The sequence below is a fragment of the Sarcophilus harrisii genome, chromosome 3, assembly GCF_902635505.1.
Source record: "Sarcophilus harrisii chromosome 3, mSarHar1.11, whole genome shotgun sequence".
In the NCBI taxonomy this organism is placed as follows: Eukaryota; Metazoa; Chordata; class Mammalia; order Dasyuromorphia; family Dasyuridae; genus Sarcophilus; species Sarcophilus harrisii.
In genome coordinates this window covers 436408458-436434849 of record NC_045428.1, presented here as the reverse complement: position 1 = coordinate 436434849, position 26392 = coordinate 436408458, and the positions used below count along the sequence as shown (strand labels likewise).

The window sequence follows — 26392 nt, the reverse complement described above, 5'->3', positions numbered from 1 at the left end:
ATAGTTATCTAAGTAAAATTGAGATAAAACTTCATGGTTTTTCCTCCTTAAAATTGTTGTAGATGTTGTGTTTCATGGATAAAATTGTCCCTAAACTGTAAAATAAATGGACTAGATTAAATGATCTCCAAGGTTCCTTTTAGCATTAACATTCTGTGATTTGAAGAATGGAATATAATAAACTAAAAATTAATTCTCTAAGGTAGAATGCTTTTTTAAAAAAGTTGGATTCACCTTTTGCTTCCTTTTGTTAACCTATTTTTGCCTTCAATATCTCAGATAAAAATCTGATATTCAAAATATGTAATAACATAAAGAGAAATTTACCAATAGATAAATAATTAAAATATACGAACAATTTTCAAAAGAATTACAAAATGTAATCAACTATATGAAAGATTCCTCCAAATCACTGAAAATATTAGACATGCAAATTAGATCTATTCTGCTGTGTAGCTAGCAAATTGGCAGAATTGACAAAAGACAAAAATAGTCAACGTTTGACAATGAGGCCATGAGAAGACAAGCACAGAATAGCTGAAAACTTGTCCAGCCATGCTAGAAAAATGATTTAGGATTATGAGAGCGAAGTGGTGAAACTCTTCATACTTAATAGTAATTGCTAGTAATAATATACTGCAGGTGATTAAGATTCAAGGTTCTCACATACATCAAAATAGTAGTAGTAAATACTACTTACTTTATGGTAGTAAGAAATTGGTACTAAAGTTGGTAGCCATAGATTTGGGAAATAACTAAAGAAATCATGCTAAATTAATATAATAGATTTTTAATGTGTCATAATGTCAAATAAGAGGAATTCAGAGAAACAAGTCTAGGAAGTCTTGTATGACAATATAAAGGAAGCAAAACCAAGAGAACAATATACAGAATATCTGTGATGATGTAAAAAAATTCCCACTAAAATGTAGTAGAATTGTAATTTTTTCCAGTCTTGATCCCATGGAAGAGATAAAGAAAAGAAAACAAGCGACTACAGATGCATAAGAGCATATCCCTTTTTAGATATGATTAGTTCTGCTTTACTGTTTTTCTTTGATAAAAGGGAGGACTCATTGCATGGAATTGGTGATAGGTTCTCAAATGTGGCATAAAAACAAAAGAAACAAAATTAACTATGAAATAAATAATTTATTATTGAATACCAAATAAAAATCAAATTACACTCATTAACATGTCATGATTCCTCTCCAGTATTTTTTACAATATAGAATTTGGTTTAATGTAGTGTCTAGGGTATTTATTATTTTTAAGTAGAATATGGGAATGCATGAATAACCCAAAGAAAAGGTAAACCAAAAGGTTTACTTTCAAATAGTTGCTTTTTCATGTGGAAAACTAATTTATACCAAGACTTAGACTTAATGTTTCTTTTGGTAGAAAGAACAATAGATTTAAAATACACCCTAACCCTTTGGAAAGAGGCAAGTTTTTGGCACACATGTTACTTTAAAAAATGCCTATCTTTTTCCTATTCATTTTGAATTTTAATAGGCTTGCTACTTATATTATTGAGGGAAGCTATGTTTGGTATTGAATGTAGATAGAGAAATGCTCATGTTCTCCAGAGTTCTCTGAACATTTGGAACATTCAGCAAGTAGATCTTTTGAGCTTTAGACAGATGTCATCCACTCCCAAGAATATTTGCTGTTCGTGAATTTCTTCTCTACTCAAAGCCTCATAATATGTTCTGAAAACATCCTATCATGGAAGCACAGAATCAGGGAAATTCCCCCCCCCCCATTTTTTCTTCTTTTTTATAACTTCCTTTTCATTTCACAAGGATCCTCTATTCACTCTTTGTTTTCCTTCTTCCTGACTTGAAAACAAAGTCATTCCCTACTCCTTGTCTTCTTTCTTCCTATTTATTCTTTTTTTTTTCTTCCTATTTATTTGTAAGTTGTTGCTGTTCTTCTTAGGTATGAGGAGGCTGAAAAAAAGTTGGGGAAGGGATAAAAATTGAATGATAAGAATGAGAGAAATATAGAGATACCCAAAAACCCTCCGAAAGATTTTAGCAATTAGTTTAGCTTTTGGGAATTGCGATAGTATGTTGAAAGGGAATGAGACCTCAAGATGACAATGGTATCTGCTGGTAGAATATCTATAATAACCATTCTCTGGAGAACTGATTATTTAATGCCATAGATTTGTGTTTAGAAAGAGACCTGAGAGAGCAGCTAGTCTAAGCCCTCATTTGGCAGATGGGGAAATTGAGACATGAAGTGACTTGCCTAAAAGCACACAGGTATTATGTGACTATGACAGATCTACAAGCCTGGATTTGATCTTTGGATCATGACTCCAAGTCTGATGTTCTTTCCATAAATTTATTCTTTGGAACTTTGGATGAGAAATAATACCATTTTAGGGGAGAGAGGGCAACTTCTGAAGCAAGATAATGCAAAAAATGTTTAGTATGTAAGTTTAGAGATTTATAGTTCCCTTTGATTTTGATTTCTACACACCCTGTATTGCTTGTATAGTGATCTAAGAAAAGTCAAATGTATTAAAGATGGGGTGTGTGTATGTGTGAGACTACTTATCATCTACAAAGGAATTCTTCCTTCTTTAAACCACAGGGAAGGTTTTAAAAGTTAAGTTCTTTGTGTATAGAGTTTCTCCAGGGTTTATAAGGACATATTTTCAGTTCATTAACTACCTGAGAGACCAGAGTACAAAGGAATTTAAATCTGAAGTGTTAATAACTAGTGGAGATTAGTTCAAAATGCAGGTCATGCATCTCTGGAACGCTAATATAAGCCAACGGACATATTTAATTTATACAAATTACATTAATGAGTAACTTTATGGAACATACCTGATTATATAAAGGGAAGTACTCTTCCAGTAACGGTTTCAATTTTTTTTTTTAAGTGGGAGAGGTGCTTACATGGAATGAATATTTTTAGGTCCCTAAATTTGCCTTCTTCCTATTAAAATCTTCTTTTATTTTTGTTTTAAATATTTCCAACAGCTGGACTGACTGTCTACTGAGGCAAATTGTCACCAATGGCAATAAAACTTGTCTTCTGGTGCAGTGGGTGAGTTTCTTTGTTTTTCTGTTCTATTGATTTTTAATCTGTTTTGATTTTAAGTCCCTAATCATATTTTTCACTGAAGAGCCTATTAGGTAGTGGTGGTGTGTATCTCACTGGATGCCATTTAAATAAAACATCTGACCATCATGTTTTGTAAACCAAATGAAAATAAACCTCTGAAAATTAACTCTCCCATGAAAGCACATTTTGATGATGCATTTTTATTTGTGTGAAAACATTGAGATATAAGCCTGAACAAATACTTTTGGCTTATGATTCTAGAACAGGTTCTGTTTTCTTTGCTGGTGTGTGAAACCATTTAGTATGTAGTAAGTAAAGGACCTACCATGTAGTGAAAGTGAGGGATAACAGATGTGCTGCCCAGATGTTATTCTGGGGTACCTCCCCCCTTCTCTGTTGTCAGTTTATGGGAACACATGGATGCTACTGATATACAATGAGAAGTAAAAATGGTTTTGTTCTGTATATTTGAAGAGTATGCCTACATAGATGCAAACACAGATATATTGAAGATGGAAGAAGAAAAGGGAAGCTGATTTGGTATATAATGAAGGGAGGCCTTCACTAATTCTAGCTCTGATGCTTTGTGATATAATGGGAAAACATGTATTAAGGATTCTGGGATGTAGTTTTAAGTTTAATCTCTGTGTTATTTGTGGCAGGTAACAATTGCTTTGGGTCTCAGTCTTCCTCAACTATAACATGAGGGAGTAACAGGGGTCCTCAAACTACGGCCCGCAGGCCAGATATGGCAACTGAGGACGTTTATCCCCCTCACCCAGGGCTATGAAGTTTCTTTATTTAAAGGCCCACAAAACAAAGTTTTTGTTTTTACTATAGTCTGGTCCTCCAACAGTCTGAGGGACAGTGAACTGGCTCCCTATTTAAAAAGTTTGAGGACCCCAAATGACTTCGGAGATTTTTTGCTCTAAATTGTGTATGAATCAAATTTAGGCAGGTTATGTAATCTTGGTCAAATCACTTAAGTTTTCTTCATTTATAACAGAGTTAGATTAGGCTTCTCTACATGTTCTTCCAGCTCCAAAAGTATATATCATTTATGGACAACTGTGCCTGTGACTTCATTGGTATAGGAAATTCTAATGAGGAAGTTTTTCTTTCCAATCCAAATTGGTTCCTGTTCCAAGACTGAGCGTGTTAAAGAGTTGTCAGGGGCCACTCAGAGGTTGTGATTTGTCCAATGTTACGTACCCAGTATGTGTCAGAGGGAGAGCTTGACCTGAAATCTTCCTGATTCTGGGGCCGGCTCTCTCTCCATGACATCAAAGCTATCTATTAGAGTTAAGCATATATGTGTGTCATATACACTGACATAGTATTGTGTACTCTGTGACTGTAAGCACGAGTTGTCCAGTGCATGTTTATGTAAATACGGGGTTTGTAGAAGTTCATTTTTATGATCAGTTAGAGCTGAATGGACTGTATAAATTTAAAATAGAATCATTATGATTAACAGTTAACTAGTTAGTTTGACTATTTAAGTACTTACTATGTGCTAGGTGCTAAAGTTATAATACTAACAAGCAAGGTATCTTGCCCTCACTATTTTATATCTACCAGACTGGCTAAAATGATTGAAGGAGAAAGTGATAAATGTTGGAGGGGGTGTGTAAAAATTGAGACATAACTCACTGTTAGTGAAACTGCAAACTGATCTGACATTTTGGGAGAGCAATCTAGAATTATGTTTAAAACATTATTAAATTTTTACCCTTTGACCCAGCAATATTCTTACTAGATCTCTTTTGCAAAATGATTAGGGAAGGAGGAAAAGAAACTATTGGTCTAAAATGTTTTTAGTAGCTCCTTTTGTGGTGACAAAGAACTAGAAATTGCAGGGATGCCCATTAATTGGGGAAAGGCTGAACAAATTGTAATATATATCATGTTAGAATACTACTGTACTATAAGAAATGATGATTTTGGAAATCATTGATTTTGGGAAAAAACATGGATAGACTTCTACAGAATAATGAAGAGCAAAATGAGCAGACCAAAAATAATGTTGTTTGTAGTAACAGAAATAATGTTTTAAGAACAATCTTGAGTGATTAAGTCATTTTGACTATTAAAAGATGTTCCATTCTAATGAGGGAAGATGGTACATAAAGAGGATCTGGAAAAGAAGGTATGGTTGCAGCAGAATTGCATGGTGTAGAGCTGGCTGAAGATCCTTTGGAGAACTGGTTCTTGGCAAAATAAAGTGGAAGTTCACCCATCAGAGCCTGGTATACCAGAGACAAGAGTCCAAGTTCCAGTTAGTAGGGAGAAGATGAGAATAATGGCCAGGTATCATGGTGTAGAGATGTCTGGAAAGAAAATAAAAGTGATAGCTATTATGAAAATATGGAATAATGCAGAATGGAATGCATTTCTAATTGTTTTGCTGAATGTTGATCAGTTCTTTTGTTCCAAACTCAAATCTCCTTTCTGTTTTTAATTATCATTTTATTTTTGATTTAGAAGATTTTGTTGTTAAAATGGAACTTAATAATGATATTATTTCTTCATGTAGGATATATCACCCTTATTTATGTGATATAATGGTGCTATGAAAAGATAGCTATAAGCCTGGGAAGATATAGACAGATATGCTAGAGAAGGAGAGGTTTTGATTAGAAAACAGAAAAAAAAGAGGAAAAAAAAAAAACAGACCAATGTTCCAAGCTCTAAATAGAAAGATAGAGATTAAATTATGCAGATTATCTGCTTCCGTTAGTTAACAATTTTGCTTTTGTGGATTTACTTGTTGCAGAGACTTTGCCTTATTTGAATAGACAGCATGAATAAAGTGAAAAAGATAGAAAGTCTAGTCAGCCTTTTTTATAATTAGCTTTTGTGACATTGGATAGATCATAGGATAGTAGGTTGAGAAGCCTTCAAGTCACACCTTGAATCTGGAATCCTGCCTTTGGTTCTTAGCTTCCTTACTAGCTGTGTGACCATTGTTAAGTCATTTCACTTTTCACCATTTGTACAAATAATACTACTGTTACTCAGAATATAGATTTGCTGTGAGGAAAGTGCTCTATTAAGTTTAAAAGCACTAAAAGTAAGTTATCAGTAATAAACATAGTGACAATTAATCTGAAACAATAACTAATACATTTTTTCCAGTGTTACCAGAATCCTGAGAAGTCCTTTTCCACAAAACTCAAGGCCTCTTACCAGTCTTCATTTTCTTATTTCATTTTTGATTTGAGAAATGCTCTTACTAAATAGCACTAAATAATAGTCATGTCTTCACATTGGATATTTTTATCTTTGTTTATATATGCTCCTGGGTGACAAAGAGCTGCATAAATCATAAGGGGAAAACAATTTAGATTAAGCATAAAGGAGAGTTTTCTAGCAATAGAATCAGTGAATCACAGAATTTTAGAATTGGAAGGTAGCCTTGTTGAATATCTTGTCTAATAGAAAACAGCAGATAAACAGGTAAAAAAAAAATTATTAAGTCCTTGCTATGTGTCTAGACAGTCCCTCCCTTCTAATAAGGAAAACAGTAATACATAAGAAGGTGGTAGAAATGAGGAAGCACAATATAAAGATAACTGGGTAGTAGTGGAAGAAGGTCTGGCTCCAGCAAGATAAGATAAAAACAGAAAAAGAATGCTAGCTCTTTTTTATGTATCAGTCTTTTAAAAATAGTTGTCATGTCTCTCCAAAGTCTCCTCTTCTCTAGGCTATCTCATATGGAATTAATTCAAGGTTCTTTACCATTCTGGTTGCATTCATCTTTGAGTTGTTGATATTATTCCTAAAATGTGGCATTTAGACCTGGATACACTTCTCTAGACACAGTCTGACTAGTGCAGAATCCAAGAAGAATCCATATTTCTGAAGACTGTGCCTCCTTTAATGCATCCCAAGACCACTTTAGGTTTTTTTGTCTGGCATATTCTTGGGCTTATAGCTACTAAAACCCATAGATCTTTTTTTTCAGATGACTTATTATCTAATTATGTCTTTTTCATTTTGTACTTGTGAAATATATATGTGTATATTTGAGTGTGTGTGTATATATGTACACACATATTTAAATCCAAGAGCTTGAGTTTGGTGGAATATTCTGGCTTTGGCACAGAATATTCTTGACTATATAATTGCCAATGGTTTTATTAAAATGATCATGATTGTGATAATCATCTATTTTGGAATGTATAGGTGGAGTTCTGGAATCCTGGTCTTAATGAATTCTCTGTGAATTTTAGCCTAACTTCTCAGTTTGCATTGTTGACTTAATGGTCAGAAGAATTTGGGATTACCCACTGGGTTTTAATCATCAGAGGGTACCAGCTGTACAAGGCAAGAGAAATCTTGGAAGCAAATTTACTCTGTGTAATGAGATGTTAGGGAATTGTCAACTAGGATTTGTTTCTAAGAGACCTTAGAGATAAAAAAAAGTGAGTGTGTTTTTTTTTCCTACTCCCTGAAGAAGATTCTGTAATTTTGAATTGACTGGATGACAAAGAGAACAGAGATAGAGTTTTTTCAGAATATGATTACTTGATGAAAATCTAATGAGCTACATATTTTATCAGCTTGAAAATTATTGACAAGGAAAGATTAGAAGCATTAGTCAGTCAAAGCATATTATTTCAGGAAGAGTAAGACTAATCTTCTACCATATTTACTCCTATTAGTCCAAAAATATTCATGGGAGATAAAGATCAAAAAGCTTTTTTTCCTTTTGCTTTGAAAAATGACCATTTCTTGACCCCCAGTTTTTAGGAAATTGACTACTGGTGGTACCACCATCATTAGACTTCACAGAAATAAAAACTTAGATTATATGGTCTCTGTGTTTCTATGTAGTCAGTATTAAAATAACATAGAAAGAGTATCCATAATTTTTCTTCTGTTTTGCTTAAGAGATATTATGTGACTTTTGACGACTACGATAGGAAATTACAACTTGATGTGAAACAATTAGCTAGATCGCAAGGGTTATGTTTTTAATTTTATTAGGTCATCAAGGCATACTCAGAACACCCTGGGTCAGCTGTAGTATGCTTGAACTATATCATCTCTGGTAATTAAACAGGGAAACTCTCAAGAAGATAAATGGAACAACCTCACGCCTGCTGTTAGCCACAGATAGTAAGCAATTGGGTAACACTTTAACAGTAATTCAGTTAATTAATGTTGAATTATAAATGGTAGGAAAAGGACTTGTGATACTTCCATTATGTCAAAAGTGTTCATCATGTCTGTAGTTGTTAATGATAAGTTCCCAAAGGATTAATAGTGATGGGGTTATTCTTTAAAATAGCCATTGCTATTCCTTGCACATTTTTAATAGAATCTGGTTTAAATGCCTCCTTTTAAAAATTCAGTAAAGTTATAAATATAGGGCATATAGAAGGAACTCCTCTGTAGCAGAAAAAGCCCTGGGTATAAGAGCATTTTATAGTTTTTCTTTCCAGTTTTCCTCATTGAGAGTTTTACTGTGGATTTGCCCACAAGCAAAAAGATGTCTTAGCTGACCTTTAAATGTTTCTTCTTGTCCCTAAAGTATGGGATTAAGTGTTGTTGTATTTCCATGCTATAAGGTTGTTAATAATACCTTCAAAAGCTAACTTGATTAATTGACTTGTTTTAAATGATGTTTCTATTTGACCAGCTCAAAGGCAGATTCTCTTTTTATGCCAGTATGAAATACAGGTTCTCTATTGCAAGACTTGTTGACTATTGCATAAATATCTTCTCTGGAAATAAGTTGTTTTTGGCCTTTTAATATCTTCTCTTCTTTCTTTATCAGAGGCAGCTAGAATTTCTTTTTCAATCTCCTCTAGGACATATTTTCTTCAATAATAAGATTCCAACCCATCTGGGGGGAATTCTTGCCCATGTCCTAGTGCAGTGGATAGAGTGCTGAAAAGGCTTGAATTCAAATCCAACTTCAGACACTTAGGAACTCTGGGCAAACCACTTAATCTTTGCCTCAGTTTCCCCATCTATGAAATAGGGATAATAATAGCCCCTATCTTCTAGGTTGTTGTAAAGATAAACTGAGATAATATCTATAATGTGCTTTGTCAATTTTATGCTAAAATTAAATTACATTTATTATATATAAACCTTATATGAATGGTAATTGACATTATTACCATCACCACCATCACCATCACCATCCACAGCAAAATACCATCCTCCATCATCATCATCATCATCATCATTCCATGGTGCTGAGGATATTATTCACTAGATGAACATGACAAAACAATGGGTTTTTGTCTCTGGGAAGAGCTTGATGTCATAAAAAGCACTAAGCCAATTTCCCACAAGAAGTCTACCCTTACTTCATAGTTCATGATTGTTATTGTTTATTCTGAGTATAGCTCATTGTATATTAAACTTGGAATCCCTTAATGTAGGGATATAGATAAACTAAAAGTATTTTTTTAATCTCTTAATTACCTGGAGTGAGGGTGGGGTGACCCAGGTGAAGGATGGGAGTACACAAAATAAAGTGCCACTCTCTTTTTTCTGCCCCTCTATTTCACTGTGGCTCTCCTGCCATGTGAATGTTCTCAGCAGGCAGATCAGAGTGGTATCACTTAGCAAATATCAATCAAGCAGTCAACAGACATTTATGATTTACCTTCTATATGTGCCAGGTGCTAGATGAGAAAAACTGAAACAATTCTTGCCTCCAAGGAGCTTATAAGCTATTGGGGAAACAACACCTGCATATCTAAGTACGTAAAAAAATAATATCAAACAAAGAATAGAATTTTGGGAATGTGGCACTAGAATGTGGAGGGATAAAACAGAATAAGGAAGAATAGGAAGAGCTACCACCACTGAGGTTACCCTGCCCTTTTGCTGGCCCCATTCTGTAGAGCTGCTTGACACCCTGTGGTCCTTGGATGAGATGGGAGTCAATGAATCAATAAATCCTTTCCTTCTGATGAGATGGAGGACCACTAGGCTTTCCCATTCTGCCTCCATTTCAGGGGTTCTTAATCTGGGATCCATGAATTTGTTTTTAAAGATATTTTTATAACACTACTGTAATATAATTGCTCTTTTTGGTAATCATATGTATATTTTATGTAGTTTAAAAACACTATTCTGGGAAGGGGTACATAGGCATTCCCAAACTGTCAAAGAGCTCTGTAAAACACAAAAAGTTTAAAACCTCTGATCTATGCTCTCAATCCTATCTTCCCAAAGTCTGATGTCTGTGTAACCTAAGGACCCCTGGGTCCAGCATCTACCTCAGCAATGCTTCCTTAGAATTTCTGGGCCTTTCTATCTGTCTTGTAGCTGATTTTTAAAATATGTTGTTTTCCCCAGTTAAAGAAGCTCTTTGATTTCTTTTGCTTTTTTTTATGCTTAGCACAGTGCCTGTTACATTGTAGATGCTTAATAAATATTGATTAATTGATATCTTGTCTTCCTCAAATAAAGTGGGAGCTACTCAAAGACAGGGACCATCTCATTTTTTTTTTTTTTAATTTTCATCCCCGCTGTGTAATATTTGTTCATTCATTCACTAAGCCTTCATGTAGTAGGGGGGTAGGGTGACATTTGAGCCGAATTTTGAGAAAAGCTAGGGTTTCTAAAAGGACAAAGCAGAGAAGTGAAAGCATTGCTGTGTGCTCTGAGTATGATAAGAAATATGATTTTTATGGAGGTGTGCATTTAGGGTTAGGGTTAGAGAGTGGTGGAGTTGCCTTAGCTCATGATTCAGGCTACTCTGGGCCATCTTGCTGATTCTTTAGGTTACTTTGGGAGCTCCAGGGAGCTGTACTTTGTTTATGTTATTCCTGGTAGTACAATTGAGCAGGATTATGGAAGGGTTTTTTTTTCCCTCCCACTTAGGTAGCATTATCTATGTGACATTGAGTAGTCACTTAACTTCCCTTGGGCCTCAGTTTCCTATCTATACAATTGGGGAGGGTAGGTGGGTGGGCTAATAGGTCTTAGTGGTTCCTTCCAGCTTTAGATTTCCAGTCCTATGAAGTTAGCTCAGAGAAGTTAAATCCGAGACTAACAGAGTGAGTCCAAACAGGTCCCAAGATACCTGATGTGTGAATTTCCTCTTAGTATTTATTATACAGAAAATGTTTCCAGGTAACATTATTATCCAGGGCTGGATGGTAAGAATATGCTTTGTGGGTTATTGCCCTTGCTAATCTTCCCATACTTTTTACATATGTGCATTATTTTTATTTTTTTATTTTATTTATTTATTTATTTATTTATTTTTTATTATTTTTTTTCCCTCAGTAAGACTCAAGGTCAGCTTGAACTCAGTCACATAGATAGCATGCCTGAAGTCTTGTGATTTGGCTCTGTTCTGAGGCATGCACAGTCATTAGGTCTCCATGTAACTGTTCTGAAGTAGTTTGAGGCAGAAGTTTGTTAACTTAGTTGCAGAGTTCAGCTTTAAAATTCTGAGCAAAAGGCTTGGGAAATATAAATTTAAAATATAAAATTGGGTAGTTTTTGAAAGCGGCTTTCTCTTCAGGGTGCAGTTTAAAGGAATAGTATTCTCTAATAACTAAACCTATGAAAGAATTAGAACAGAAAGAATTGGCTGATTAGAAATTCTGAAAGGGTGGTTCAGAATGCTGGGAATAGTTATGTGCTTTGTATCATCAGAACTCATAGAGGCGCTTGTGAATGTGTTGAGTCAACAGCAGTATGCTCACAATATTCATTTCATTTTCTTCTTCCAAAAAAGGAAGAAATTATATTCTTTGGACAGTTTGATCCACGTAGATTATTCTGAAATGGGCAGATAATATGATACTTACATTTTTTTTAATAGGTATTTTCATATGAATGGACAAATTCCAGGTGGATGGCATGTATCTTTCCTTTCCCATCCAGTGTTTTTGCTTTCCAAAAGAATATACATTTACAGATCAGCTTTTCATTGTTTTTCCTTTTAGAGAAAGAAAATGAGACAAAAGCAGGGCTTAAATCAAACAGGGAGAAAAAAGCAGTGTCTAAATTTTCTTACTCAGCCAATTAGGGAAGAGTCTTACTGCCTATTTCACAGAGAGGGTGGTAATGGGAGAAATTTATTCATAAGCTTTAAGCACTATATTGTTATCTGACAACTGGGCCATTGCTGTATAAGGAAACATTCCAGGAGGAGAAAATACATAGAAAGAACTGGATTTCATGTCTAAATGCTGCCTTCAACTGAAGGCCTTTCATAAGTTCCCAACCTGTTTCAGCATTCTCTAATGTTACCTCCTATCTTTGTGTAGCTTGTATGTAGCTACTTATTTATAGGTTGCCCCCTTCATACACTAGAATGTAAATTCCTTTCATGTAGGTTTTGTTTCATTTCTTTTATAGATTTTCTGTCATCTAAGAATGTCTATTGAGAGTGATTTTTATCCTTAAGCTTAGTATGTTTCGCTTGTGTTCACTTCATGATCCCATTTGGGGTTTTCTTAGCAAAGGTACTGAATAGGTTTTCCATTTCCTTCTCCATTTCATTTTGCAGATGAGGAATTGAGATAAATAGTGTTTGAGGACATAGCTAGTAAGTGTCTGAGACCACGTTTGAACTTAGAAAGATGAGTCTCCATCATTCCCTGCCTGGCATTTTATTTACTACAAATGTAAATTGGTTGATTATAGTTGAAGAAGATGGTTGAAGGGATTCTCAGTGGTCTATGTCAGAGGTTTCAAACTGACCTCAGATAGCCAAGGGGAACCAGATTGAAATGTAATTGGAAAATATTTAATAAAATAAATAAACATGCAATACAGTGTAGATAATGTTAATTTGTGGTCTTATAAATCATTGCACAGCCTTCAGGGGATCCATTTTTCTTTAAATTTTAACACTGCTAGAAGAGCTGAATTTCTGCAGGCTACCTACCATTTTTGGGATGAGAAGGGCTTGTCTATTAAAAAAGTTAAGTTGTAAGAAGACCTCCAATTTCATAAAGTTAAATTTTTAACTATCACCACTGTATTTTCTGCACTGCCACTCGAAATAGTGTTTGGTGCTTTGGGTTAAAATGAAATTATTTTTACACTAATTCTATTTATCTTTAAGTAGATATTGTTGCCTTGAGTTCAGGAATTAGAAGTGAGATCTTTTAAATTTGGGAAATTTTCTCCTCAGAAATGCTTAAGAAATTGGATGACAAATTAAAGAAATTGGGGAAGGGGAAAGAATGAAAGAGAGAAATATAACTAATCCTGTAACTTCTGGGTGAACTCCGAACTGATTTCAGAACATCTGTTTCCTTTAAGTTCAAATTCTGCAAGGTAATTTGCAGTGTAAATCCACTGGATAGAGGGCTGGATTCGAGTTGGAGAAGCAGAATTGCTATTCAAGCTCTATCATTTACTTTTCTTTAGCCTTGGGCAAGGCATTTAAAAATCTCACTAGCCTCAGTTTCTTTATCTATAAAATTAGGGGTTCATATTAGATAACCTCTGTGTGCCCTTCTAACTTGAAATCTATTATTCTATGACATGATTGATTATGCTTATGTCTTAGTTTTATTTTTAAGGCAATTAAAAACAAAAACCAATTAGTTAAATGGAGACTTTTTAGACAATTAAAAAAAATTAACAAGCTATTAAAGCTTGAAATGAGGATGAAATTTACTAATTTGCTGATAGTGTTGGATGTTACCATCTCTAAAGTCTATTATAGTTGCTATTAAAATTTAAATAGCTCCATAACTTTTAAATTATTTTATTTAAAAATATACTTCAAAATCTCCTTTCTGGGAGCATATTCAGATTTTCCACTTTTGTTTTTGTTACTTATAGAACCCTAACTCCTAATTTTCTTTTAAAAGTCATAATATATTATGTAATCAATATTATATTGCCTGCTTAAAGAGTGGGAGGGACCAGAAAGAGTGAGAGAATTTAGAATTTAAAATTTTAAAAATGAACATAAAATTTTTTCAAACTTATAACTGGGAAATATTTAAACAAAATAAATAATATATTTAACAAAATAAAAACCCTACGTACAGTTATACTGTGAGAATCTGTATTAATTTTTTTGAAGCAATTTGGCTTTTATATTCTTTGCAAAAGTTGTCAGTTCATCTTATTTCAGGTTTTTAAATTTATCAAGTTTCTTTCCCAATTTACTGTTTAATTGATTTCCATTTTAATGCAGGTATTACTTTGGAATAATAATTCAAATCTTTACAAAATGTAGTCAGTGTCATTTATTAATCTTCCTAAGACTTCAAGACAATGTGTGGGAGACTTTGTAGTTTTAATTAAAGTCAAATAATAGTCTTTGGTCAGTAAAGAGTTTATGATAGGTTGTTGTTGCTGTTGTTTGTAATTCATTCTCGAAGATGACTATGACATCAGGGAAAGTGATGCCATGACTTGCAGATCACTTGGATTTAAGTGAGGGAGGGCTGGCAAGGTCACCTAGTTCATTTTCTCCTTTGGAGCTATCAGAGTCCAGCGGAGATGGCTTTGGATACAGTTGGCCTTTTTAAACTTAAGTCTTTAACTTAATGAAACTTAATCAAATCTAGAAGATTCATTCATTCATTCATCAGGGTTTCTGGTCAAAACAGAAATGATAGCTATTTACATTCTCAGTCAACCAAGACACAAACAATGAGCCACTGGAGCTTGGTGTGGGGCTCCTTGGTCAATCAATGAGAGTCAGAGTGATTTGGGTTTAAGGCATGGTCTTTAAGAAAGAAATCTAGCCAAAAAACCCCACAATATCTTGGGAAAGTTCAGCAATCAAAAAAATTCCAGAGCATCCATAGTTAAGGGTATGATACCCTATGTGGACACAGGGAAGGTGAAGGACAACAACCTTCATTTATAATAGGTAAGAAATTATCTTCAGATCCATGTATTTTTGTTCATATAGGTTATATGTCTACATAGGTCTCTCTTTATGTGGCTTTGATAGATATCCTTAAGAGTCTTCTCTATCTTTTATGTCTACCCTTCTTCAAGAGAGACTTTGATTTCTACTAGGAGTGGAAGAGAAGTTTGGGGTTAGAGACTGGCAAGAGAAAAGGTACTGAGCCAGAATTCTCATTCTCTGTCTTTCTGTCTCTATCTCTGTCTGTCTGTCTGTCTCTTTCTCTATCATTGCCTCTCTCCCCATTGTCCTTAAATTTTTTTATGTAGGAGAAATATTTTTTAGGTTCAGTTTGGGTTCCTGATTACTGTTCCTTAATGGAGAAGTATTATAAGCTATATATCTAAAGTTTGATTCTCTTCACACCAAATGCCAATTCCACAGTGAATACATGTAGCAAATAGAAGGGGAACTTACATCTTCAAATTCATGGCAAACAGAAATCTGAGATGGTATATAGATGAGTTCATACAGTTATCTCTTCCATATCCTGGAGATTAGGGGTGCTGTGTCTCTGGAATCTTGAAAATCCACATAAAATTTTTTTTGCCCTTCCTTCATACCAGAGAAGTCTGAATTTTTTCTTTTTCTTTTATGGTGTGTTTACAATATCTTATTACAAAATTTGTGTTAAATGTTTGGTAGACTCTGTGTTGTCTACTGGCCTTTGTCTGCAGGTTCTGCAAAATTCCACCAAATTCCCATTTTATTTCTTATGCCGACCCCTGATATAGCAAAATCATGATGGGGAAAATCATAGTGTGGAAGAGATAACTATACATACACCCAGACAAGGCATATACACAAAGCTTTTCCTTTGAGAATGAAATTAGCTCAGCCAGACCAGAGTGTGTACTAGATCTTATTCAAGAGGTAATTCCCTGGTATCTCTAGTGTAGCTAGCTAAGAAAAGAAGCATGATTGAGATGTTGGCTCCTCTATGTGTTCTTCTTGGTCTTACTTTCCCTTTAAGAAACAGAAGAGAGTATGGAACTACTTGTTTTCTCTCTCTTTCTTAAAGCCAGAAGTCTAAGATCACTCATCTCCAAGCTTTCACCAACTCTATCCCTCATTCAGGGATGCAATATTAAGTAATAAAACTCTACCAATATTATCATATTAATATTATTGTAATCTTATGCAAATAGTCTCTGAGTCAAGGTTACATTTAGTATCTATTATAGTATGTTTGGTACTATATAAAGAATAGATATAAATATATATTATATATAATATATATAAATATAAAGAACAAGTAAATAGAGGTCATCTAGAAGTTATGTTTTAAGTTGCTCTCATTTTTTAGGACATATAAATATGTGAGAGGACTTCTTAAATTTTTTCCACATGTGATTGCGTTTTGTCTGAGAAATTTTTATACACCCCCAGGTATATAAAATAGGTATATAAATCAAACATTTATTGACAATAAATCATAAAGAAATTTATTTTAAAATAATTCTTTAGTATACATATAATTTTACCAGTTATTAAAGATGAATTCTAATGAGATGATGTGCTTATTTATTTTTACCTAAATAACTAAATCTTGGTGGAATATTTATACCTTTTACTGTTGCAAACTTTTTGCAACCTGTTCATTTAATTTTGTGACCCATTATAGGATCATGACCCCCAGTTTAAGAAACTTTAACGTAGGAGATAGAGAGCTGACTTTGGAATCAGTGAAACCTAGATTTATCTCTTGCCTCTAATGACACATGTCAACTGTATGACCATGGACTCTCTCAGATCATTAGCTATTGACAAATTGATTTTTTGTTGTTACAGAGTTAGATTTGCAATACTTTTTGGTACTAGTTATTTTTTTTTTTTTTTTGATTTATCTACCTTTCCCAGCTTTAGTTTCTGAATTAGTACTTTGTACACAGGGACAGGCTTAGCCCCGTATTGTATTTTCGAGTGAAGTCTTCAGCATTTTTTTTTTTTTTCTTTTTCACTATGGATCGCCTTAGTTTTGGTGCTGATCTCTGATACGATTCATCCTTCTTATCTTTAAGATTCAATGTATGTCTCTTTAGAGCCTTCTCTGACATTTCAAAAACAGAATATTAGGGATCTTAGAATCCCTGGGCCTGGCTCTTTTGGGATAATTGTTGAGGTTCTCAGTACCAGGGATTAAACTGGTACTAGTGCTGTTATCTGGGGTCAAGGTCCCAACCCTGAATAATCTAGGGCTTTCTCAGAGGAGCCTCTACTTTTGCTGCCTCCAGACATAGAGGCTTGCTAGATTCCTCTGCCTCTCTCCAATGGTTCTTGGAGGCTCTTGTGCTAATGCTGGCTTTACTAGAGGAAAAAAAGGTGGCCCTCTTTTTGTGTAATTCTGGGGTGTAAAATGTTACTTAACTCTGGTATTTTCATTGAGTTGTTTAATCATTTATCTTGCTGCAGATTTCAGGGTTTTGCTGGAGTAGATACTGGTGGGAACCAGGTGTTCCTGTCTGTTGAGGTTACTATTTTCACTGGAAGTCTCATAAAATTCATTCTTAATTAATATTGTCCTCTCTCTGAGCTCTTGTTTTATCAAGTCCACTTTGAACATATGGGGTCTCTTAAGACCCCCTTTACTCTATTAGTGCTTAGTTTTAGAGATTGTTACTTATAAATACTTGTCTCTCCAAAGGTACTAGGATTTTACTTATCCCCTAGTACTCCTAGTACTCTTACACCTAACAGGGAAATGTTTTTTCCAATAGTCCAGCGATATCCTTTCAAAGAGAATACAGACCCAGCAAAAAGGAAAGAAGGAAGAAAAAAGAAAGGAAAGAAGGAAGACTTGGAAGGAAGAAAACAAAGAAAAATGAAGGAACTTGGTTCTTTGTGGGAAGCTATGGGGAAATGGGGAAAAGCTTTATCCTTGTGCATATGTAGGTCTCATATGTTGAACCAGCAAACATAGCAGAAAATGCACAAAAGACTGCTTGGATGAAGGCCACACCGGAATATGCTGCTGAGAAGAAGCAGGGTCTGAAAGCAAACTCAACATAAAACCTGTAACAAGAAAGCAGGTAGGCAGATAGTCTGGGGAATAAAGGGAAAGTCTTATCTCAGAGTAAGCACTGTCAGCGACTGTGGTGAACACACTATTGGAATCAAATAACAAACTTGGACAGCGTCTTAACAGCACGTTCATGACAAGGGCAAAATTGAACCATTAGGGATTCCTGGTGTGTTTTATTTTAAGAACTGTTCTCCCTGCATCTTATTTCCTTCTCTTTCCCTATAATTCTTCTCTTGTCAGATTTTCTCTCCCCACCTACAATCCCCATGTATCTCCACACATCTACTAGCTCCATTTTTCTCACACCATTTTCTCCCAGAATTCTTCCTCTTTCCTTTTTGATTTCTCTAAGTTAGTTCAATACAACCAACATTAATCAAGCATTTCCTAAATTCAGGGAATTGTATAATAGACGACTGTGCTCTACTAGTAAAGTATGAACTCAGTGAGGATGGGGACTATCTTTTTTTGTTGTTTGTTTCTACATTGAACACTCAGCAGAAATGTTGCTGGCCCAGGGGACTGTGGAATTCCCTTTCATGCTAACTTGCTTGATTTCCTTAAAGCTAATGCTTTCTTTCTGTTGATTCTTTTTCCTGTTGATCTTGTATACATCTTGTTCACATATTTGCAAGTAGTTTCCCCCATTGGATGGTGAGTTTCTACAGGTCAGGGGTTGTCTTTTGTCATTTTTTAATATAATGTCTAAAACATGCTAAGTTCTTAATATATTCTTGTTGACTGATAACTGTTGTCTCAGGAGTCTCAGCTTAAAACTATATAGCCCTGGTTTAATTTTGGCTTCACCTGACCTTTAAAAAGAAATTAGCCCCCCCCCCCCCAATGACACCAACCTAAAGTCATGGGAAAAATAAACTAAGGCTCAGGGTAAATTTATGCCTAGGGAGTACTCCCAAGTGGATCAGAAAAGCACTTAAAGTAAAATGTAGTTTAGATACAGGACAGCTTTTATTTCCTCTATGGGAAATTAATGCTTAAGACACAAAAGATCCAGACGCACACACATTGACAATAACTTAAAACATGAAGTAGTTACTTGTGTGCTCTCCTTGGAAATTGATATTTAATCCATGAAATATTTTCATGTGATTGATCACAATAGCCATATCACTTTCCCCTCTGTACTTCCAAATAACTCTCTAAAGTTCTATATCTTTTTTAAAAAGCTTTTTATTTTCAAACCACATATATAGCTAGATAGCTAGATAGCTTTCAACATTTATCCTTGTTCCAAATTTTTTTCTCCGTTCCTTCCCCTTCCCCTTTTCCCTAGACAATAAATAATCCAATATATGTTAAACATGTGCAATTCTTCTATACATATTTCCACAGTCATTATGCTGCAGAAGAAAAAGCAGATCAAAAAGGGGGGATAAATGAGAAAGAAAGCAAAATGCAAGCAAACAACAATAAAAAGTGAAAATACTATGTTGTGATCCACATTCAGTTCCCACAGTCCTCTCTCTAAGTGCAAATGGTTCTCTCCATTACAAGACCACTGGAAGTGGCCTGTTGACAAGAGCCACGTCCATCAGAATTGATCATTGCATAATCTTTAAAGTCCTGTATCTTTTGGCATACCAATGTATGGTTTGGACTTTTATCTCTAAAATGAATGAGTTGGACTCAGCTGCTCCAAGGCTCCTTCAAACTCAAAATATATGATTTTATGATTCTATGATTACAGAATTGTTGCCTATCCTTTGGAGAATGATTAAACAAATTGTAGTACAAAAATATAGTAGAATATTTTTGCATGATAAAAGATAGATAAGGATTCAGAAGCAAATGGGAAGACTTAACATGCCTAGATGCAAAGTGAAGAAGAACCAGGAATATAATATACACAACTTGTTCATTCTTTCAGTCACGTCTGACTCTTAGTGACCCCACAGGCCATACAGTTGATGAGGTTTTCTTGGCAAAGATACTGAAGTGGTTTGCCATTTTCTTCTCTACTTGATTAAATCAAACAGAGGTTAAATATCTTGTTTAGAGTCATACAGCTATAAATGTCTGAGACCAGATTTGAAATCAGGTTTTCCTGACTCCAGGCCCAGAGCTCTATCTATTGAGCCCTGTAGCTGCCTCCACACACAGTGACTACAACAATATAAAAGGAAAATTCAGCAAAACAAAAATTTATGCTTATGATCATGACCAAAATTAAACCTAGAGAAAGAGAAAAATGCAACTTCCTTTCTTTATTGCAGAGGTGGGTATCGGGAAGTAGGTCTGTGAGTAAGGAATATTTTATATATTGTCCACGGTTAGTATATTGATTGGTTTTGTTAAATGTTTTGTTTTCTTAAAAACAAACAAACATTTTTGCTGTAAGGGACACCTTATGGGAGGAGAAAGGTATTCATAAATGAATGTGATATAAAAGGAAAATGCATTAACAAAAATTAAAATCAGAAAAAAAATAAAATTAGGTTGTTTCTTTGGCTGAAAGGACTGAATTTTGACTCTATAACTAGGGTCAGATAGAAGAAGATAAGCCAGGGTAGTCTAAAACTATAACTGCTTTGTTGTCTTAAGGGGGATGGGTCCCTTCATTTTCTCCTTAAAGGCCCCACTTTCAATTCTGATCTCAAGCTCCGGTCCAATCAGATTCAGTCCTGAGGGTAGTTGATCACTTAGAAGAGGGGCCATACTCCTTTTCTCATATTTCTTGGCTCATTAAACTCCTCACCCTGGTTCCTTCAGGAAAAATTGCTTATGGTTTAGGTTTTTGCTTATTTTTAGAGTCATTCCAAGGGTATAATAGAAAGGTACTTTATGTATAATACCAACCAATTATGAGGCATGGATTTATTTTCTATCCCTCTATGAAATGGTAAGCATAAAACACTCAACAAACTGACAGAAAAACTTTAAACAGGATATCAGTAATTTACAACCACTATTATATTCTCCTCATCAGAACATAAGGTTTTTTTACAGGATATCTAGATAGGTATTGTAACAGTTCACCTTGATTTTGTAAGGTTGTCTTAAAGTTCATTTCTTTTAGCAAGTCAGATCAGATATTGAGATCTTTCTCATGTCAGTGGTTGCCTTCTTTGATGCAGAAACTATTCCTATTTCCAATGAGCTCTAAAAAAAGGACCCAGTACCTCTGGAATTCTTGAACCCCCAAGATTTCTTTTAATCCTGATCCATTTCAGGCACAGTATTTAGTTACCTGTAGAAAACCATGGCAGCAAGAGATATCTTAGAACATCAGGTAGATGAGTTTATCAGTAATTTTTCAACCAATCAATAAACATTTATTAAGTGCCACAATGTGCCAGGCACTGTGCAGAGTATTTTGATTTGTGGGAATTTGTGAGTGAGAGTTATTTACACTAAATGAGGGGAAGTAGGATCAAAGAATTGTAATTTAAATGAATCTTGTAGGTCATTTAGTCAAGGTATTAGAAACTCAAATAGAAATGGGTCTCTGCACATTGACTTAGGAAACCTCAAATTAACATTATATATGTTAAATTGTATTTTTATTTATTTTGCTAAACATTTGCCAAGTACGTTTTAATCCAGTTCTGGGTTCACTCTCAGAGTTTTGCTGGAAGCTTATGGCATCAAGTGTGATACCTCTGATCTAGTTCATCCTCCCTCCCCATTTTCTAGATGAAGAAACTGAGTTCCTGAGAAGTTAAGTGACTAGTCCAAGTTTACATAAATAAGAAGTATAACCAAGATTGAAACTTGTTCTTTTCACTGCACCTATAGGCTGGAACCAGAGTGTTGCAAGTTTCACATGCCAGAATGAAGAATTTGTATTTTATCTTAGAAGTAATAGTGGATTGTCAGGTTTTGAGTAGAGAGACCAACAAGAATAAAAAAGGATTGTTGTCAGAATAAAAAAAATATTGGAAAAGGAAGAGACTGAAAATTGGGAATATAGTGAGGAGGCTGTGGCAATCTAGGAAAAAAGTGAATAGGGCCCTTCCTTAAGAAAGATAATGGGTGGGGAAATAGAAAGATGGAGATGGATATAAGAGATGGTTAGAAGTAGAGGTGACAAGTTTGGCAATTCATTGGAAATAGAGGAAGTGTGAATAATTGAATAATTGAGGTTTTGAACCTGAAGAATAAGAAGAGAGATAGTCACCTAAATGGAAAAGGCTTGTCACCTTTCTTTTTGCTATCCTTCTCTCATGTATGCATGGTGGCATCCTTTGAACACCTCAGTTCTCTTCCAGGTCATCCCCCTTTACTAACCTCTGTTTCCTCTTTTTATCATCCCCTTGTTGAGACAATCCAGTTGTACACCTCTTCTTTGGAACACTTAGTCCTCATATCTCCCTTATAAACTCACTATCCCAACTTCTACATTAGCTCTTCAAAACCCTTTCATTGGTCCTCAAACTTCCCTTGGCTACCTCTTCCAAATAGCATCTCAACTGAGAACTTTGCCTCATATTTCACAGGAAAAGTTGAGGTCAGTCATCATAAATGCCCACTTTTCTTATTACTCAGATTCCACTTAATGGCCAATAACTATTAGTTTTTTCTGAAATACTTTCTAGCACTAATTTAGAGTTTTGATGAAGAGATGTTGTGATGGTTGGGAAGACCTGCTGTTGTGACCTTATCTCCTTTGTTGGGAAGATAGACAAATGAGAAAAATTAAAAAAAAAAAAAGTCTTCCTCTCATTCTCCACACTTCATTGCTTTTTTCAAAGCCTCTATTACTTTGACCAGTGAAGTTACCTGTAATCTCTCAATAGCCAAACCTAATGATTTTTTCTCACATCTTTCCTGACTTTTTTGCATCCTTTGATAATGTCAGTCACATTTTTTTCCTTGGTACTCTCTTCTCTCCTGGTTCTTCTACCTGTCTGATCAATCTTTCTCATTGTCTTTTACTGGACCTCCAACCATATGGCACCTGCTAATTTTAGGTGTCCTCCAAGGCTCTTTCCTGGCCTTTTTTCTCCTTGCCCTCTATACCATTTTGTTGGTGATCTCATCAACTCTTTTGAATTCAGTCATTTTTGTGCTAATGATTTTCAGATCTATTTATTGAGACTTAATCTCTCTCCTGACCTGAAAACTAGCATTTCCAGTGCTCTCTTAGATATCTTAACCTCGGCATGTCCAGAACATAACTCATTCTTCTCCTCCCAAACCCTTCTCTTTTCTTAATTTCCCTATTATTGTAGATGGTACCACCACCTTTAGTTGTCATCTTTGAATGCTCATTTTCACTTTGCATATCTAATAAGTTTCCAAGTCCTGTCATTTCTGCCATCATAAGTTCTTCTTTCTTCTGCTTTTGCTACTATCCTTGTTCAGATCCTAACACTTCATATTTGGAACATGTCACTATCTTGCTAATTGATCCCTTTACCTCATGTCTCTCTCCTTGCCAATCAATTTTTTTCCCCTATCTTCTAAAGCGTAGGTCTGATCATGTCACCACTCCCCTACCTCCATTTTAGTAAATTCTGACTTCCTTTTACCTCCAGGATCAAGCAGAAAATCTTCTATTTGTCTTTTAAAAACCTTATTGACAAATGTCGGAAGGGATGTGGGAAAACACTACATTGTTGGTGGAATTGTGAACAAATCCAACCAACAAATCCAACAAATCTGCTTTAAAAATTATCAAACTGTGCATGCCCTTTGATCCAGCAGTGTTACTACTGGGCTTATATCCCAGAGAGATCTCAAGGAAGGGAAAGGGACTCACATGTGCAAAAAATGTTTGTGGCAGCCCTTTTTGTAATGACTAGAAACTGGGAACTGAATGGATGCCCATCAACTGGAGAATGGCTGAATAAATTGTGGTATATGAATGTTATGGAATATTATTGTTCTGTAAGAAATAACCAACAGGATGATTTTTGAGAGACCTGAAGAGGTTTACATGAATTGATGCTTGCATTTTTGTTTTTCTTCTCAGGTTTTTTTTTTCTTTCTAGATCCAATTTTTCTTGTGCAGCAAGATAACTGTATAAGTATGTATACATATATTGGATTTAACATATACTTTAACATATTTAACATGTATTAGATTACCTGCCATCTAGGGGAGGAGGTGGAGAGAAGGAGGGGGAAAGTTGGAACAGAAGGTTTTGCAAGGCTCAATGTTGAAAAATTACCCATGCATATGTTTTGTAAATAAAAAGCTATAATAATAATAATAAAAAAATCTTCTTGAGTTGGACCCCTCTTAGCTTTCCAGATGCTTATGCTTTACGCCCCTTATGTACTCTTATAATACAGTAACACTGGCTTAAAACATCCTATCTTTTGATCCTGTGCAATTTCACTGGCTATCACCATCTTTGGAATTCTCTGCTTTTTCATTTTTATCTTCTGTCCTTCTACTTTTCAGTGATAAGCCTTTTCTAGTTCCCTTTGATGTTAGAGCCTTCCTTTTGAGATTATTTCTAATTCTAGTAATTTTTTTATATATCTTGTTGCTATATAGTTATTTGCTTGGTATTTTTCCTATTAGTGAAACTTCTTGCTTTTTTTTTTTTGTATACCTAGAGATTAGTACCAAGGTCTGGTACATAGTGTTTATTAAATGCTTATTGACTTGATTTGAATTAAAATCAAAAACAAGGAAGAAATGAAATTGAATGGGAGATTTTTGTATTTCCATGTTGAATTGTGTTTAGCAGTGCCTTGAGTCAAATGGTATTAATTCTTTACGTAAATTGGACTTTTGATTGGATGATGGATATTCCTTTTTTCCTAGAAGTTCACAATGGGTTCTAGGAATAGCCTTCATTTTGTGACTACATCTTTGGTCTTGCCAAACCCAGGAAGAGAACTGATTCTCTGCTAGTTGGCTAGTCAATTGCTCCTCTGACTAAAGCACACTTTAACCACACTAGGGAAGTTTTCCCCAGTATTCCACCTCACATTTTTACAGTATTGTCTAGAATTCCCAATGGCAATGGATTTTGATCAGCTTCTTTTAAGATAGTGATATTAAAAACATAAATCTTCTGGAGAGCTTCCTTAATATTAACATGTTAGGTAGTAGAAAGAATGACCTTTGCCCTTTGTAGGGCATTTCTAAAGAGATTTGTGAACTATCTCCAAGGCAGGTCTTTTTTGGCCAATTGCTGAGTTTTACAGCTGAGCACAAGCAGCTAGCGGATGCACTTCATTTAAAAATTTGTTCTGATGGCTGTATTTCATTAATTTTTAACAACATTTATTGCATTTTCTTGTTTATTATTCATCTTAGGAGGTTTCTAGACAAAGACAATTACCTTGATTTTGTTCAGTGAAGGATATTCTGCTCCCTGCTTACCATGTTCTCAATTATTTTTAGATGAAAATTTCCTTCTTCTTTGTGTAGCAGGTTGCATTTCTCAGTGCCCAGAGGGAAGGGAAGAGGCTGCCAACATATAGCCACCACTATGCAAGTTGAAGTGCATTCAAATGTAGCTGAAAGTATCTATGGATATGCGGTGCCTGGAACATATTTGCTCTGAATGTTATTTTCTGCATTGTTTTACTTAAATCTTACTGAGGAAATAAGCTGTCTCTCAAAAGTAATATCTGCCTATTTTAGAGTAAGGTACAGCCTCAATGTAAAGAAATTTGCATATAGTGGACTTCAGGGAAATGAGAGAAAACTGATATTTGCATATTTTTAACATGCAAATTGGTTTTGACAGGATAACTTCTGTTTGAGTTGTGAATAAAAGGAAGATGAATAATGACGAGTCTTTCTCCTCATGTTTGTTTGTTTACCACAAAAATGTAAGGATGGATTTTACTTTATTTTTAAAAATAACATCTAATATTCATGTAGTTCTTTAAAGCACTTTGCAGATAGTATTTTATTTGATCCTCACAACAGACTTGTGAGATTGGTGCAATTATTATCCCCATTTTGTAAATGGGGAAACCAAAGCTGAGGAAGGTTCAGTGAAGGATTTGATCTGGATGATCTCTAAGGGCTTTTCTAATTTTTATATCTGTATTTATATGGGTGCCAACAGTCAGAAGGGTGCTAACATAAAAAGAAAGAAGGGGTATAAATACTTTGTTATGCTTATTTTTAAATAGATACATTCTAAACTGTGTCAGCTTAGCCATAAATAAGTCCCATGAATCTGGGGTTATTTGACAATTTTACTAGCTAGTGAAACATAATTTTAAGAAACCAAAGAGAAAAGTTTGTCTCTACAATCCAATTCAGTACTTGCTCAAGTGTTATCTTATTCTGGGATATTAAGTGATCTTGTGTGGGACAGGTGCTAGATGCCCTTTCCCTTTCTCTAGTCAGAGACATCTTAGTCCTGCAGGAGAGGCCCAGAATGTGCTCATCAATCGGACAGGCTGGAAACAGGAAAGGGGTTAAATAGTAAAAGACCCAAGCCTTTTCATTGGATAGACGAAAAGGAAATAACTATCAT

The 26392-nt window shown here is 34.8% G+C and overlaps 1 protein-coding gene across 1 annotated transcript in view; it reads left to right on the top strand.

Annotated features, from left to right (window-relative positions):
- The window catches only part of MTUS2 (microtubule associated scaffold protein 2), a 620079-nt gene that overhangs the window by 11286 nt on the left and 582401 nt on the right, over positions 1 to 26392 (top strand). The window contains exon 2 of the mRNA XM_031960747.1: positions 3000 to 3066. The gene's annotated coding sequence lies outside the window, so the exon portion shown is untranslated. The remainder of the gene's footprint in view (positions 1 to 2999; positions 3067 to 26392) is intronic.